Source organism: Chenopodium quinoa, unplaced genomic scaffold (genome assembly GCF_001683475.1).
Source record: "Chenopodium quinoa cultivar QQ74 unplaced genomic scaffold, ASM168347v1, whole genome shotgun sequence".
Classification (NCBI taxonomy): domain Eukaryota; kingdom Viridiplantae; phylum Streptophyta; class Magnoliopsida; order Caryophyllales; family Amaranthaceae; genus Chenopodium; species Chenopodium quinoa.
In genome coordinates this window covers 526,803-544,162 of record NW_018743946.1, presented here as the reverse complement: position 1 = coordinate 544,162, position 17,360 = coordinate 526,803, and the positions used below count along the sequence as shown (strand labels likewise).

Here is a 17,360-nt window from a genome sequence, read left to right as displayed (position 1 = left end):
CATGTCTGGCAGACCCCAACATTCACACCTCCATGTGATCCTGCTAATCCTTTTGAAACCATTAGAAGCAGCGTGCACCCAGCTAACCCCAAATCCACACTGCTCTGCATATGTTTTGTAATACAACTCAATGTCCTGCCAGGATTTAAAAACCATACCAATTTTTGGAGGGTCAATAGTGGTTATGACACTGAACTCATTCGTGGACACAGTAGTCTCAATGGTTTGAATTGTCTCATTTGGGGAGCAGTTCTGCACTGGACTATTAGCTTTACCATTTCTAGTGGGGCAATGGTAAAGTGTTTTCAATGTTCTGTGTAAGGGTGATGTTCTCCAAGGACTGTGTATTCACGTCTTCGTGTTCATTAGCATCAAGACCAGTTTCAATCAAGTTTCCTACTTCAGCAAATGCACCTCCCAGTGAACTTAAGTTCTGTGCACTCAAAACTTCACACCCCTCATGTTCACTGCCATCTACACCAATTTCAATCAACTTACCCACCTCAACTCTACCACATCCCTTTGAATTCAAAACACAACCTTCATGTTGACTATATTCTACACCAATTTCCATCAAATTACCCACCTCATCACACCCACCTAACAAATTACCATCCATGTCCACCTACAAATACGATCTAATATCAAATACTAAACAGAAATTAACAGAATACATAGCCAAGTATAACAAAATAACAGCAGTAGCAGATTCATAGCAAAAGCACAAATATAAGTACACTAAATTGCGTAATTTAACCAAAATACAACTTTTACTGACAAAGTAAAAGAATTCAGAACAATAACAAACTTTCACCAATGCCCTAATTCAACAACACCTCACACAACTTAACAAAAATTAAACATTAAACCACAAAAATTCATGATATAACTCCCTGAAAAGCGCCAATAGAAACAACAACACGAAATAATGGGAAAACAAATTACCGTAATAAGATCTTGCAACCTATGACCACCAACACCACTAGGCGAGTCGGCCAAAGCAAAAACTAATTGCAGTTGAGCAATTGCAGCTGTACAATTGAAGATGTGAAGATGAAGTTGGATAATAAAGAAGGGACTTCTTCAATAGAAACCCAGGTGATAATTGTTCCAAAATGACTAACGGCGTGAGTTAACCATGCTGTGTGACGTGGAATTTTTTTACTAAAGTTGCCAACTGGACATGCCACGTGTTTGTGATAAACAATCTTGTTTCTCATGGTGAGAAACCTGGGTCAGCCCTAATAATAATAATTATTATTATTGTTGTTGTTGTTGTTGTTGTAGTAGTTGTTGTTGTTATTGTTGTTGTTGTTGTTAATAATAATAATAATAATAATAATAATAATAGTAATAATAATAATAATAACATTAATAATAATATAAATAATAATGTTGAAATCTGCTCGGCTCTACTCGGCTCTGCTATGCTCTACTACGCTATCCTGAAATCTGCTCTGCTCTACTATCCTAAAATATGCTCTGCTCTGCTGAAATTTAATCTGCTCTGCTCTGCCCAAAAGCTCAAAAGAACAGGGCCTTAGTTTCCTATATTTTCTCTCTCTTCTTATAAATTAGTTTTCTTCATAATTTTTTTTGAGAAAATTTTTCATCGTAATTTTACTAACATTTAAAATTGTGGATTGCTAAACGCCGCCAACAAAAATGATCACCATCGCCAACATTTGGTGTGAATGGACAATCGTACCATTACTACTTCACCATCCCTTCATCCTCCCGGCAACCCACAACCCCTTCCAACTGGCCATCACAACCCCTTTTGACCGATGACCCACCACACCCCTCTATGACAACCCACCACCTTCCCTAGCCGGCGTGAAGGTGGTGTTTTTTTTTAATTTCAGGCAACCGAGGTAACCGGAGCCCAAAACCGGTTACCATGAATGGTAATGGTAACCGGTTTTGGGCTCCGGTTACCACGCAAGGCAACCGATTTTGGGCTCCGGTTACCGTGCACCTTAACTGATTCTATGGTAACTGGAGCCCAAAATCGGTTACCATGCACGATAACAGGAGCCTAAAATTGGTTACCATGCACGGTAACCGATTTTGAGCTCCGTTTACCATACACGATAATTGATTTTGGGCTTTTGTTACCGCGATTGCCTGATTTTTTTTTTTTTAAAAAAAAAGAGGGAAGGCGGTGGGTCGCCGGTCAGTGTGGTGGGGGTGGTGGTGTCAAAGTGTTAGTGATTGTTGGCAAAAGGGAAGATAGTAGTGAAGTACTAAGGACATGGTTGTCCATTCACATTAAATGTAGGCGGTTTTGATAATTTTAGATGGCGGTATTTAACACCTCCCTTAAAATTTATCCCTCCTCATAATTTTACCACTTCTTGACAAAAAAAAAAAAAAAAGAAGTGGTAAACTTATGAGGAGAGACCACTTTCTCTGTCCTTATAATTATAATTTTACCACTTTTGCTCTCCTAAACTAACAAAATTTTCTAAATATTTTTGAAAAAAAAAATGCGCTTAGATCTCTACTTGTAAAAGAAAAAAAAATCAAGAAATCGAAAAAAATTTCTACAAAAGAATGACCATCAATCAAATTGTAAGTTGATGATTTTTTTTTTTCGAAAAAAAAATTAATCCCTAACTTTTAATTTGGCTTATTCTTCAATAATACTATGAAATTTCAATAGTAGTAGTTCATGATATAATTTCTTATAATTTTACTTGGTAATAATGATTTCTTAAGATTATAGTAGAATGATGTTTTATATACTCTATTTTAAGTTGATTTTAACTTGTTGTGTGTGTTATTAGCTTATACAATTACTGGAAAAAAAATAATTAAAAATAGATTTCAATTACCCTAATATATATAATGAATAATTTGATTTATTTCGTAGAATTATAGAAATGTAAATTTAGTTCGTAATGAATTTTTTTTATTTTTTTTATGAATGTTCATTTTTATTTTGGTAAATTTTCAATTATATACTAGTGTATGGTCATTTACTTATTAATAAATAATCATTAGAATTCTTCAGATATCTAATAAGAATTTAAATTAGAGTTTGTAGTTTTTAATGCAGTGATTCTTATTATAATAATTAAATTATGTCATAAGAATTTTCATGATTATATTATAATTTAATTAAAATTGTTATTCGGTGAATTTTCGCTAGTACATTTATTCTATCGTAAATAAATGTTCATTTTAGATGGACTTTATGTTTATTTGTAGAAGGATTAATGTTCAAATTATAATTGCAAAACAAAAAAATCAAATTATAAATATAATAAGTAAAATTAAAGACAAATTATCAATTTGATTTATGAAATTGAAGCATTAATTATTATTTAACATTAGTTATTTTGTCACTAAAAAGTGTTATTTCTTATTTGATGAATTTTGGCTAGTATCTATCATAAATGTTCCTTTTAGATGGGAAAAAAAATATCATTTTAAATGGAAATCGTATTCATTTAGGATCATTTTGATATTAGTTCTCAAAAAGGATCATTTTGATATTAATACATGTTCATTTAAATTTGATAAATGTTTATTCCTTTTGCATTACATGTTTGTTCTCATATGGAAAAATTTTCATATGTATAATATAATGTTTATTTTTATATCTAAGCACATTCATAAGTTTTATATTTTTTCATTCTAATATAAAAAGATATTTGTTTCAATTTTTAATACTTGTTTGTTATTATATATTAAAAAATGCTTAATTAAATTTGTTTTATTTGTTCATTCTCATATTGAAAATTTTCATTTGACTAATGGTGTATGTTCATTTGTATGCTGAAATATGTTCATTTAGATATTAATATTTGTTCATTTTCTAGCAATGTGTTTAAATTTATTTTTGTAAATGATTTAATTGTCATATTTTGTTTAATGGAAGTGATTTAAATGTTCATTTAGAATACAATACATGTTCATTTAGATTTTATACATTTTCATTCTCATGTATTGAAAGATTTTTATATCTTTACAGTGAGTTCATTTCTGAATTCTAATTGTTATTCATGCGTAAATGTTCAATTTTGAATCCTTAGATTTCACGTACTTTTGTTTGGAATGTGTTATTATTATAATTATTATTAATTTTTTTTATCAACCTCTCATTGTACAGGATAATCAAGTATGGAAGTTGAAGGCAACATATATATTGTGCTCAGATTATATATTTATGAAATATATATATATATATTAATATATATATATGCGAGAGATCCGGTAAGAACCCATAGTTATATAAAAACTAATCTCATCCTTAGGATTAGATTAGGATGAGCGGTGAGGATTAAAACAAAAAACCTACCCCTAAACCCTACCAAACCGTACAAAATTTTCTCTCTCCTCAAACTTTCAATCCTCTTTACTTTCTCTCTCCCCAAATTGCTGCAAAAACCACCTAAATTGCTCAAATCAGGTACGTTTTCTTCGATTTTGTTCTAATTTTATGAATTTTGCATGATTCTCATGAATTTCTGATATGATTTTCAATAATTTTTGGCCTTTTTATGGTTGATTTTGTTCGATTTTAGGGTTGATTTTGTTCGATTTTCGTTGTTGATTTTGTTCGATTTTCGCGATTTCTATGCTCGATTTTGTTCGTTTTGTTCACGTTTGATTTATGTTCGATTTCTAATATGAATTTCATTGTTTGATTTTTTTCGATTTTTTAGATCATAAATCATCAGTTCGACATTTTTTTTTTCCGATTTCATCAGTTTTCGATTTTCTGTTTTTTTTTTGGTCAATTTTTTTTATTTATGTTTAAATTATTTTCCGATTTCATCAGTTTTCGATTTTCTTTTTTTTTATTCGATTTTTTTTTATTTATGTTTAAATTATTTTCCGATTTCATCAGTTTTCGATTTTTTTTTTCGGTTTTTTTTATTTATGTTCTAATTATTTTCCAATTTCATCAGTTTTCGTTTTTATTTAACAAAAATGTATTGAAACCAACACCATATAGCTTGTTACTAGGAGTGATGCTTTATATAGCTGTTGGTTGCGCTTTGGTATCATCGAAGTGAGTCATATTCAAGATATATAATTAGGCAGCTTGTTACTTTAGTTTTGTGCCTGAGTGCTGATGCTATTTGAATCAATTACATTATTTATTAGAATTTTTAGATGCAGACATGCAGTTAAGTCAGGTTGTTTTAATTTGCAGTTTTGATTTGTTGGTTTATTATGATCAAATTGGGTTATCTTTAGTCATTTACTGTTTTATGAGAAAAGGCTCTCGGGAGTATATTTCAGTGAGTGATATTATTGTATCAGGTCTGTTTTAAAGACATGGAAACATGATAGTGGCTATTTTCCGATCCCTTGATTTCAAATTGGATTCCTGCTCTCAACCCGAGGTTGTTAAGTGATGCTAATTTTGATCTATTTTGTTGTCTTTTAAAAAAAATATGTATGTTGTTGGCTGTGGGATAGCGAAGTTTCAACTGTTGATGGGTGATTGTCATTTATATGGTGTTGAATTGTGCTCATGATTAATTGTTGAAACCTTTATTTTGATTTGCACATATATACTTGATTTGGGGAATTTATCATTATTGTGTGCATTTTTTGGCTGTATTGGTGAGTTTGGTGATCCAGGTGGTTAATGTTTTGATGTATCATTATTACGGATCGAAGTATTGATATTTTTTAAAAAAACTAAGAAGAGATTTAGATATATTATATAAGCACTTGAGAATATGGAGTGTTAAGCCTTTGTGGGCAAAAAACCCTTTATTAGAGATAAAACATCCTACCAAAAGGTGGGTGGCCTCCCGAAGGAAACACTTGATTTGAGATCCTAAGTAATCGAGCATTGCCATTTCACTTTTTGGAATGTTGCTCATTAGTAGTGCCATTATGCTGTAGTCTGTAGTCACCCTTTTCCTGTGAAATTGTTGATAGGTTAAAATGTTAAATATTCATTTTCGTTGTATATGTTCTTATTCTTCTTCAGCTCAAGCACGGTTTTGTCTATGTTTTAATTTAATTCTACAGAGAAGATGATTTGAATTAATCATGATAATTTTATTGATTCAAATTTGCTGTAAAACTGAATTGAGGACTTGTAACTCATGGTGAGGGTAACAAGTTGTTCCCTACAGTTTATAAAAGTAAAACACTCGCTCTGTGTGTGTGTGTGTGTGTATTAATTCTGTTTTTTTTTTCTTATGTCTTGGTTGAAGGGTTGTTTCAAGTATAATAACGAGGTTGAGTTTGAGCATCGTTTTGTTGCCATGTTTATTCTCTTCTATGACATGTCCATCTTATAGCTCCTTAAGTTGTTTGTTTTGACACAAAGAAGCTTGAGACTAAGATGGTGATTATGTTGGCTTGTATGCTCTTACCATTAATTGTAGGTATAAAGACCTTTAAATGCATTGGACTTGAATGAATCTTGTAAAGAGTTAAACCTTTAAAACTATTTTCAGCATGTTCTAAACTATTTTCAACATGTTCTAAACTATTCTTATGTTTAAAATATATTAATAATGTTGGAATGTTACTAATGTTTTTTATTTTTTAAAATTGTAGCAAAATGCAAGGCCAAAATGAGAAAAATTAGAAGAAGAAATTACTATTATATTAGATGGAAAAAATACTAATGGAAGAAAAAGGTAATTAAAGTTTATGTATTATTTTTCCCTTATGTTCTAAAGTATTTCTATTATGTTATAAGATTTTCTGTTTTGTTCTAAAGTTTTCTATTATGTTCTAAAGTTTTCTATTATGTTCTATTATATTTTTCCCTTATGTTCTAAAGTATTTCTATTATGTTCTAAGATTTTTTTATTATGTTCTAAAGTATTTCTATTATGATCTAAAGTTTTCTATTATGTTATAAAGTTTTCTATTATGTTCTATTATATTTTTCCCTTATGTTCTAAAGTTGTCCCTTATGTTATAAAGTTTTCCCTTATGTTATAAAGTAATTTATATTATGTTCTAAGATTTTCTATTATGTTCTAAAGTATTTCTATTATGATATAAAGTTTTCTATTATGTTCTAAAGATTATCATATATGTTCTAAATCATTTATATTTGATTTTAAGGAAAGTTGTTGAAAATGAAGCGGAAGTAATTGACAAAGCTGAATTTGAGAAACATGTGCAAAGTCAAAAACGAAAAAAGGTGTCAAGTTTTCATCGAGGAATCAACCAACTAGAAAAATGAAAAAAAGGGAAGAAGAAGATGATGACGATGATGAGAATGATGATCAACATGATATTAATGATGAGATGGATGAACCAAAGTTGGAGAAGAAAGATGATAAAAGAGATGACGTGAATGATGATAGTAAAAAGGTTCTAAATTATTTGTTGATGTTTTAAATTATATGCTAATGTCATAAATTGCATGTTTATATTCTACATTCATGCTTATGTTCTAAATTTAATGATTTAATTAATATGTAACTTCATTAATTATATACATATGTTCTAATACATTCATGCTTATGTTCTAAAGTTAATGATTTAATTAATATGTAACTTTATTAATTATATACTTATGCTCTAATACATTCATGCTTATATTCTAAAGTAAATGATTTAATTAATAAGAGCATTCCCAACAATGAGCAAAAATTGGTTTCCTCATTCTTTCTCTACCCACTTTCTCTCTCTTTCAACCCATGAGCATTTTTGTGATCATATTTTTATCCCACCAATGATTAAAAAAAAAAAAAAATCTTCCCCATTCTCTCTCTAGTACATCTTCTCTCTTACTTTTACTAATACCCTCTTATATTTCTCTCTACTATATTATTTTTAATTCTTTTTTTACTTGCATTGTGGACCTCACATGATTATTATTCATCTTAAAAAATGCTCATTCTATGAGCAGTTTTCATTTTGCTCATGAGCATTTTTCAATATGCTCATTGATAGGGAACATCTTCTACCATTTTTGCTCATGAGCAAAAAAAATGCTCATTGATGGGGATGCTTTGAGTAAATGATTTTTGTAAGTAACATGCTTAAATTTCCAAATTGATGTTTTAATTATGTACATATGTTCTAAACTTTATTTTTTATAACAATAATTTATCAACTAATTCAAATCTTTATGCTGATGTTCTAAAGTTCATGCTTTAAAATACATGTATTCTAAACTATACGCTGATGTTCTAAAGTTTATGTTTTTATTATGTTAAAATTCTTTCTAATATTCTACTTTTTTCAGGTGGTTTTGAAAAAAAAAATATGAAAAGTAAGAAAAGAAAGATTGAAAAAGAAAAGGATGATGAGGATGTCAAAATAATCAAAGAGGAAAAAAAAAAGAGGTCAGCGAGTTACTGCTAAGGAATTGATGAAACAAGTGTTGGTAGGTCTTTCTGATAAGCATAAACAAGCAATTAAGAAAATTGGATTTGGAGCTTTTTTGAAATTGGATGCACCACATTATGTGGATTCTTTGTAAGCACTGGCATCAACTTTTATTTTTGTTTTTATTATTTAAATATCAACTATTATGTTCTAATTCTTATAAAGTTCTAATTAATGTTCTAAAGTTCAATTATCATGTTAATTTTTATTTTTATTTAAATTCTAATATATATGTATTTTGTATTCTAAACCTTTAATTTAAATCTAGGTTAACAGAACAACTTCTTACGAATTTTGATCCCAAGAGATGTTGCTTGATGCTACTAGGGAGAGAAGAAGAAATACTCTTTGATGAAATTGATGTTCACATGACATATGGATTGCCAATGGGAGATATAGCAATTCTTGATACAATAGAAAACAAGAATGAATGTGCAAACTTTATGCAAAAATGGAGAAAAAACTTTAACCTTAAAGTGGTATGAATATTTTTATGTGTGCTTGTATTCTAAACTTGTTATTTGGCTTGTGTTCTAATTTATTTTAATAATGTTCTAAAATATTTCTGCTTATGTTCTAAAGTATTTTTTATTATGTTCCAAAGTATTTCTGCTTATGTTCTAAAGTATTTTTGATTATGTTCCAAAGTATTTCTGCTTATGTTCTAAAGTATTTATGCTTATGTTCTAAAGTAATTCTGATTATGTTCTTAAGTATTTTTATTATGTTCTAGAGTATTTTTGATCATGTTCTAAATTACGTGTCCATGTTCTAAATTACTTACAGGGTGCTCCAACAAAACACAATTGATTAGTAAGATCCAAAAGGTGAAAGAGGTAGATAAAGAACAAAAACAAGTTTCGGATGAATTCATTTGAATTTTTTTGGTTTGTGTGGTTAATAGTTGCATCCGTTCAACTAATAACAAGCAAATATACGTTAAGTTTTTGTATAGTTGCAAGGATACAAAGAATATAGTTAAGTTGGATTGGTGTAAATTTGTTAAGGAGCACTTGATGGAAACTACTAAAAAATGGCTAGATGGAGAATCTTTCTTCATGGGTCCTTTAATCTTTCTTATGGTAATTTCTAATGATGTTCTAAATTATATATCTATGTTCTAATTTACATATAAATGTTCTAAAGTATTTCTAATGATGTTCTTGTAGGTATCCTATTTTGATCGGGTACAAAGGAAGGGGTTAGAGACACCACGTGAAGTTCCACTAATACCATTGTGGAATTAAGAAAGGTTCCATACAAGATTGAAGTTTGAGAAAGACCTTGGATTTGGAAAAGGAAAAGTATTAGAAAGAATGAAATTGAATGTGGTATGATTTTTGTATATGCTTATGTTCTAAAGTTTATACTATATGTTCTAAACTTTATAATATATGTTCTAAAGGTTATTGTATATGTGTTTTAAAGGTCCATCAATGGTAATTATCGTTTTATATTTATCTATACATTATATTTATGCATGTATTCTAAAATTTATAATTTATATTTAAAAAGGGATTGGAAAAAAGGCAAGAGAATGACAAAGGCAAGAAGAAAGAGCAACCCTTGACAATTAGAGAAAAACAAGGGGAGAAGAAAGTAATAAAAAAACAAGGGAAAGACAAAGGAAAAGAAAAAGTTATGGAAAACCAATCAATGACTTGTAATTCTATCACGTCTCCAAATGATATGATGGTATAATGTTTTAATATATATTTTTTTTATTAATTTATTTACTTATTTCTGTAATGTTTTAAATATTCATTATTTTATGTTTTAAATTATTAGGGCTTTTTAAGAAAATTTGGAGATTTGACAAAAAGTCTTGCATCTAATGTGAAAGAGATGTATATCATGTTGGAACAAGCAAAGGATCTCTTTGTTGAGGAAGAAACAACTTGGAAAATGCATCATCTTATAGACAACATTTGGTGCAACTATACCACAAAGGTATTATAATCATGTTCTAAACTATTTTCAGCCTATGTTCTAAAGTGTAATTTTTATATTTATAATAGTTCAACATATATAAATGCCTTATTGGACTCTAACTTATGTATTCTTATATATAGACATTGGTAAATCAAGAAAAAGAAAAGCAACAGAAAAAAGTCCTTCCATACTTAGTCAAAATCAACATTTCTTCGATGAACCGACATTCATAGAAGAATTGGATATGTTGATGAACATATGGAAGAAATTCAATGATGAAAAGTCACCAAAGACATTGGGACATGGTAATTACATGTTTAATTTCTAAATTATACCTATGTTCTAAATTATGCTCTTAAATCAAGTTCTTTTGTTCCAACTCAAATCTTTATGATATAGTTATGTTCTAAAATTGTGTTTTGTAATTATTATGAAGATTTGCCATCAAATGAAGGAGAAAGAGAAAAGAGCAATGATGAGAGGAATAACAACGAAAAGATAGATGATAGTATCTCTTCACCTATACTTGGTAATTTCCAATTATTTTCAAACTCATTTCTTATTAATGTTCTTTGAATAAATTGATTTGAAAAAGGAAAAGTACTAAAAAATGAAATAGAATATTCGTATATGCTTATGTTCTAAAGTTTACGCTATATGTTCTAAAGTTTAAGCTATATGTTCTAAAGTTTGCACTTTATGTTCTAAAGTTTATGTTAATGTTCCAACTCAAATTCTTATGATATAATTATATTATAATATTGTGTTTTATAATTATGTTTTCAAGAACAAGAAGAGAAGCAAGACAAAAGACAAGAGGATAATCAAGAATAAAGACAAGTGTCGAAGGAAGGAGCAAGACAAGAGGAGAAGGAAGGAGAAAGACAAGAGGAGCAAGAAGGAGATTTGGCAAAAGGTTATGATCTAAAGTTTTCTATTATGTGTACAAAAAAAAAAAGAGAAAAAAATTAATATGATTAAAGATCAATTTTAGAACATAGTAAATCATAACAAAGAAAACAATATTTGGCACATAAAAATAAATCACCTTTAAATTATCAACAATCAACTTCTTATGCATAATATGTATTTTTCTATTATCCTTTGAAATTTTGCACAACTTGGAGTATATAAACAATGATTATGTTCTTCTTTGAAATGACTAACAACATACTTTCCGGCATCATATCTCATACATATGTGAGCATTGCATCCTCCACGAGTGACTAAACGTTTCCTAGTAATACGAACTTTTCCTTCTTCATCAACGATTTGTTGAGCAATAGGTTTTTTTGTTGCCCTGAAACCTTCCTTATTGCAAACTCCATATTGAAAAACAATTATAGCTTTGTTATTCTTCTTCCTTGTAGTAGTAGATTTCCTAGAAGTAAACCCAGCGGCATTTGCATATGCTTTATAAAAACTTGAAAATGAAAACAAGAAACTCGAAAAAATTACTTATGTTCTAAATTATTTCTATTATGTTCTAAATTATTTCTATTATGTTCTAAGATTTTCTATTATGTTCTAAAGTATTTCTATTATGCTATAAGGTTTTCTATTATGTTATAAAGTTTTCTATTATGTTCTATTATATTTTTTCCCTTATGTTCTGTAGTAAAAATTACTTATGGAAGAAAAAGGTAATTAAAGTTTATGTATTATTTTTCCCTTATGTTCTAAAGTTTCCCTTTATGTTCTAAAGTTTTCTCTTATGTTCTAAAGTATTTCTATTATGTTCTAAGATTTTCTATTATGTTCTAAAGTATTTCTATTATGCTATAAAGTTTTCTATTATATTTTAAAGTTTTCTATTATGTTCTAAAGTTTTCCCTTATGTTCTAAAGTTTTCTCTTATGTTCTAAATTATTTCTATTATATTCTAAGATTTTCTATTATGTTCTAAAGTATTTCTATTATGATCTAAATTTTTCTATTATGTTCTAAAGTTTTCTATTATAGTAAAAAACAATCTGAAATTAAAATCCAATAATACAAAAACTCAAGCAAGAAAAAAATTTGGAAAAAAAATTGAAAATGAAAACAAGAAACTCGAAAAAAAAAAAAATAGGAAAAAAACAGAGAAAAAAATCGAAAAATAAAAACTTGAAATTGAAAAAAAACTAGAAAAAATCGAAAAAAACGAAAAAATAAAAATAAACAAATAAAAAACTTCAAAATAAAAAATCGAAAATAAAAACTGGAAAATCGACAAAAAAACTAGAAAATAGAAAAAAAAACACTAGAAAATCGAAAAAAAACTTGAAAATAAGAAATCGAAAAAAAAACTAGAAAATCGACAAAAAAAACTGGAAAATAGAAAAAAAATTGGAAAATCGAAAAAAACTGGAAAAGAAAACTAGAAAATAAAAAATCGAAAAAAAACTGGAAAATCGAAAAAAAATGGAAAATAGAAAAAAAAATTGGAAAATTGAAAAAAAAGTTGAAAATAAAAAATCGGAAAAAAAAAAAACTGAAAAATCGGAAAAAAAAAGTGGAAAATCGAAAAATATATTCTAAAAAATCGAAAAAAAACCAAAAAATCAAACTAAAAATCGCAAAAAATTCTAATGAAAAAACAAACAACAAATCAAGAAATAAATCAAAGCAATCAAAAAATAAAATTAAATCGAATTTTTTAGCAATTCATAAACTTACCAAGTAATTTTCTTTGAGGTAGAGAAGAGAGAAAAGGCTAAGGAGAGAGTAAATGCTGAGGAGAGATAAAGTGTTGAGGTGAGAGATTTAGGGTATTTTTGTTTAAAGTGTGAAAAAATAGTTATAAAGATTTACAGAAATGCCATTACTAAAGGAGTATTTTAGATGGTTAGATCAAAATCAATGAACGACTGAGATGAGTTCTTATATAAGATTGGGTTCTTATATAGAGGAGGATTCTTATATGAGCCCCTCTCTCTCTCTCTCTACACAGTTTATTATATCAAACATAACAAATAATGTTCAGTTAGGAAAACACATATGTACATTTGATTCAATTTCATGTTTATAGAACTATTACATGTAATAGTATAGTTGTATAGAAATGCATTATCGTTGTAGTTAAATTAAATTTATTTTATATTGAAAATTATTTGTTACTCCGTTACAACGTTTTATTTAAATAAAGAGAAATCTAAGACGTATGTATTTGCATACATCTTACTATAAAACTTAAACATAACTCTTGAAATAAACATTTGACGAAAACATAACTCTTGAAATAAACATTTGACGATACAAAAATGAACATCTGTTGAAACACGAATAAACCAAAAGAACATTGGATGATACAATACTTCTTATAGTAAAAATGATTTGAACGTAGCAATCCTTATAAATAAATTTGCTCTCATTTTTATTTATATAAAATTCTTAATATTCAATTCAAAATATATATTAATTTGAACCAAAAACTTCTTGTTATAAAAATGAACATCTTATGATACACAAATGAACATTTACCAATATATAAATGAACATTTTATAAAAATTTGCAGAAAATTCATAAATAAAAAGGAGTAGGGGAAGAACACGCGCGTAGGGTGGGGGGTGCAGGCAGTGTTCCCTGCCGTGGGGTGTAGGTAAAAATTTGTACCATTTGGCCAATTTTCATTAGAACATCGATTTTTTTTTTTATTAATTTTTGTGGACGTATTAGAACATCGATGTGATATACACGCTTATCGATACATTTTTTACATTCAAAACGAGGTACTTAAGTTATTTTTTTCCCAATTTCGGAGCATAATTAAGACCCTTAAAAATAAAAATGACCCCCTAAAACAGCATTTTTTGACACGCAATATGAATAAAAATTTAATGGCTAGCCTGTAACAAAACCCTAACAAAAACCATTAAAAGTGGTAGCAATTTTTTTTTTTTGTGTTTTTTGTGGTAGTAAAATAAAATAGTAAAATTTTAGATAGGTATCAAAAATCAAAGTGGTATTTTAGTGGTATTAAAAGTCAATAGTTTATATTCTCTCAAAATAAAAAATAGTCAAAACTTTCTAATCAATACTCCGTATATTAATATTAAATAATATCATTCGACCTGGCAAACGTGTCTAGTTTGAGTCAGGTCAATTCGGTTAGGTCAATTTTTCAAGACCCAATGGAGATAGAAATTTTTTTATAAAGAATGATATAATTATATAGGTAGGAGAGAAAATTATTTAAAAACATTGATATATAGTGGCAAACGGGTCGTTCGGGTCGCGTACGGGTCGAGTCAATCAATATTCTGGTTGGGTTCAGGTTGGGTCGGGTCAATTTAGGTTTCAGGTCGATGGTAATTCGGGACTGGTCGGGTATCAGGTCAACACTTTGGGTAGAGTTCGGGTCGGATCAGTCTTTGGGTCCAATTATCGGGTAAAGTCCGGGTCGGGTTGAGTTCAGGTCGGGTCTATTCGGGTCTGGTCAATTTTCGTCTATGTCGATGTAGGAATTTGACCAATAATATATTATAATTATTATCAGTAAGTATAAAGGATAACAGTTGAATATTAATAATATATTCATTAGACAATTCCAACAGTACTATATACACAAGACTGTATTGTTTCATATGTATGATCAATATCATTAATTAATTGGTCAAAAATTCAAATTAGATAAAGTGAATAGTGGAAAAAAAATTTCAATGTAACACTTAAAAGAAGAAGCTAAGACTCTAAGAGTAATAGTAAAAATAACAATAACAAACTAGTGTTCATAATCAAATGGAACTCTTTATGAATTATTATGAGTAATAAATTACACGCAATTTCAACAATATTATACACACAAAACTATACTGTTTAATTTAGGTTATTTTCGATAAGTGATTATTCAGGTTAAGTAATTAAATCCTAAATCAATTAGGTCATTTTGAGTATTTATTAATTTTTGATCAGGTCATTTCACGTATGTTCAAATCGTTTCGGGTTTCTGGTCCATTCGGGTCAATCAATGCGGGTCAAAGTTAGGTCGGGTCACTTCGGGTTTTGGGTAACTTCTGGTCGGGTCGCTTCGATATTGGATCAATTCGGGTATCAGGTCAATTTCGGCTCAAGTCAATTCGGGTATCGAGTCAAGTTCGGGCCAACTCTACTTCGGGTCGGGGTGAGTTCGCTTTGTGTTTGGATCAATTTCGAGTTTGCATTTTTTGGTTATTCGGGTCGGGTTAGGATTTTTAGCTCTAAGAAATTATAAAAGGGACTTTTTTTCAAGGTAATGTTTATATGTAGTCCTTAAGGCTGTATATAGACATTAAATATACTCTTGAAAATCGTGTAAAATTAGGAATTCATGACAAAATCACGTGTAAATCTAGTGTGTTTTTGTCATGATTTCTTAATTTTACAATTTTATATCTAGTCCTAAAAGCTACGTATATCATTTTCTTTTTTTTTTTTTACCATAAAAGTGAAAATTTCAAGCACGTGATAATAAAACGCTAGTCCTTGAAATTCTAACATGCGGCAAAATCAAATACGAAGTATAAGTGAAGTAAAGATCTTGAAAGCAACCAAAGTTAGGAACTTAGGGCTAAACACTTTAACTTGAAATTCTGTATTAAGTAGACTGACCCGAAGATAATTTGAATAAATCATTCTTATATGATATCATATCAATAATATATAACGCTGGCCTCGCAGTCAGGCAACGAGACAAGGACACTTGGCATTCTAGTATTTCACCAAATGTCGAGTCATGTAGGCGACAAATAGATATTAGTATGACACATATGATGCTAAGTAAGCGAATTTTTGATAGATTTTTGAAGATAAAAATGTAATATAAAGTTTTATTATCAATATATTTCTAATGTTTCATATATACAAAATTAATCATAACTTGTAATAAATATCCATAACTCGATTTTATTTCCATCATAAAAATTCTTTTTAATAAGTTTTTAAAAATAAGATCCATTTATAATATATTTAAATTATTAAAAAAATAACAGAAAACCAGAAAAAATAAGTTTTAAACAAATAATAATAATTTTAGTTTGGTAAAAATACTTTTAGTTCAGTAAAAATAATTTAAGTTCAATAAAAAAAAATTTCATGTTAACTCTTTAAAAAAAATAAATAGAAAAAAATTTCAAGGTAATAATAATATAGATATCTATTTACAAATTAAAACTACAAAAAGTACACAATTTTATTTTATCCTGTAGTTTTTATCAACAATGCGGGCATCACCCGGACACCAAACTAGTAACTAATATATAAAACTAAAGTTTTAGTCAGACCATGAGATAGTGACACCACTGACACCTGGCGTTCTAACTTTTTTCCAAGTGTCACGCCACATTGGCGATGTATAAAAATTATTTTGACACATGATTTATTTGTTTAATAAAAAATAGGATAGATTTAGATAGACTTTATAATATAAAAAAGTTAGTTTAAAAATTTTATTTTCAATAAAATTTGGATAGAATTTTATGATAAGGCTCTGTTCACTTCACCTTAAAAAAATAATATTAAGAAAAAATAATTTCATTTCAATAAAATTAATTTCAGTTTAGTAAAAATAATCTAAGTTCAGCAAATATAATATCAGTTAAGTAAAAATAATTCCATTTCAGCAAAAATAAAGTGAGGTGAATGAGGCCTAATATTGTTAGTTTAGAGTTTATTTCCAATAAAATATCATAACAATTAAATTATAATTTTATTCAAAAAACATATTAGATTATAACTCTCAATAATTATCATATAAATTTATTTTTATATCATGATTTTTCTTAGAGCGATGGAAGTAATTCAAAACGTATAACATCCATTTTTTTTGAGAAATATATAATCTATTCTAAACAATTGAAATTAGATACTTCACAATCTAATATAATTTTATTACTATATGTTGATATGTCAATCGGGTTGGGTCACGGGTCATTATGAGTCGAGCCACTTCAAGTTACGGGTCAAGAAATGTTCAACCCAAGCCTAAAATTTCGGGTTTGGATAGATCAATCCAACGAGATTAGAAGATTTTTTATTTAATTTATATTGGTTCACCTTTAGAAATTTCTAATATTTCAAGCTTACATTGCTTTTTTAAATAATTTTTTTTTACTCAAACATTTTCACCAATATTATTATT

At 28.3% G+C, this 17,360-nt stretch overlaps 1 long non-coding RNA gene across 7 annotated transcripts; it reads left to right on the top strand.

Annotated features, from left to right (window-relative positions):
* Positions 1 to 4,236: 4,236 nt before the first annotated feature.
* On the top strand, positions 4,237 to 11,449 carry LOC110688944. 7 transcript variants are annotated; one of them, XR_002504712.1, is made up of 13 exons: positions 4,238 to 4,417; positions 6,538 to 6,620; positions 7,057 to 7,308; positions 8,189 to 8,421; positions 8,600 to 8,810; positions 9,118 to 9,167; positions 9,339 to 9,413; positions 9,501 to 9,662; positions 9,847 to 10,026; positions 10,120 to 10,281; positions 10,404 to 10,568; positions 10,700 to 10,792; positions 11,051 to 11,449. It is a non-coding gene; the product is annotated as an uncharacterized LOC110688944 (long non-coding RNA). The 7 variants fall into 7 exon arrangements; XR_002504711.1 differs by having other exon boundaries at positions 4,237 to 4,417; positions 9,118 to 9,413; XR_002504713.1 differs by lacking the exon at positions 9,339 to 9,413 and having other exon boundaries at positions 4,239 to 4,417.
* Positions 11,450 to 17,360: the final 5,911 nt, after the last annotated feature.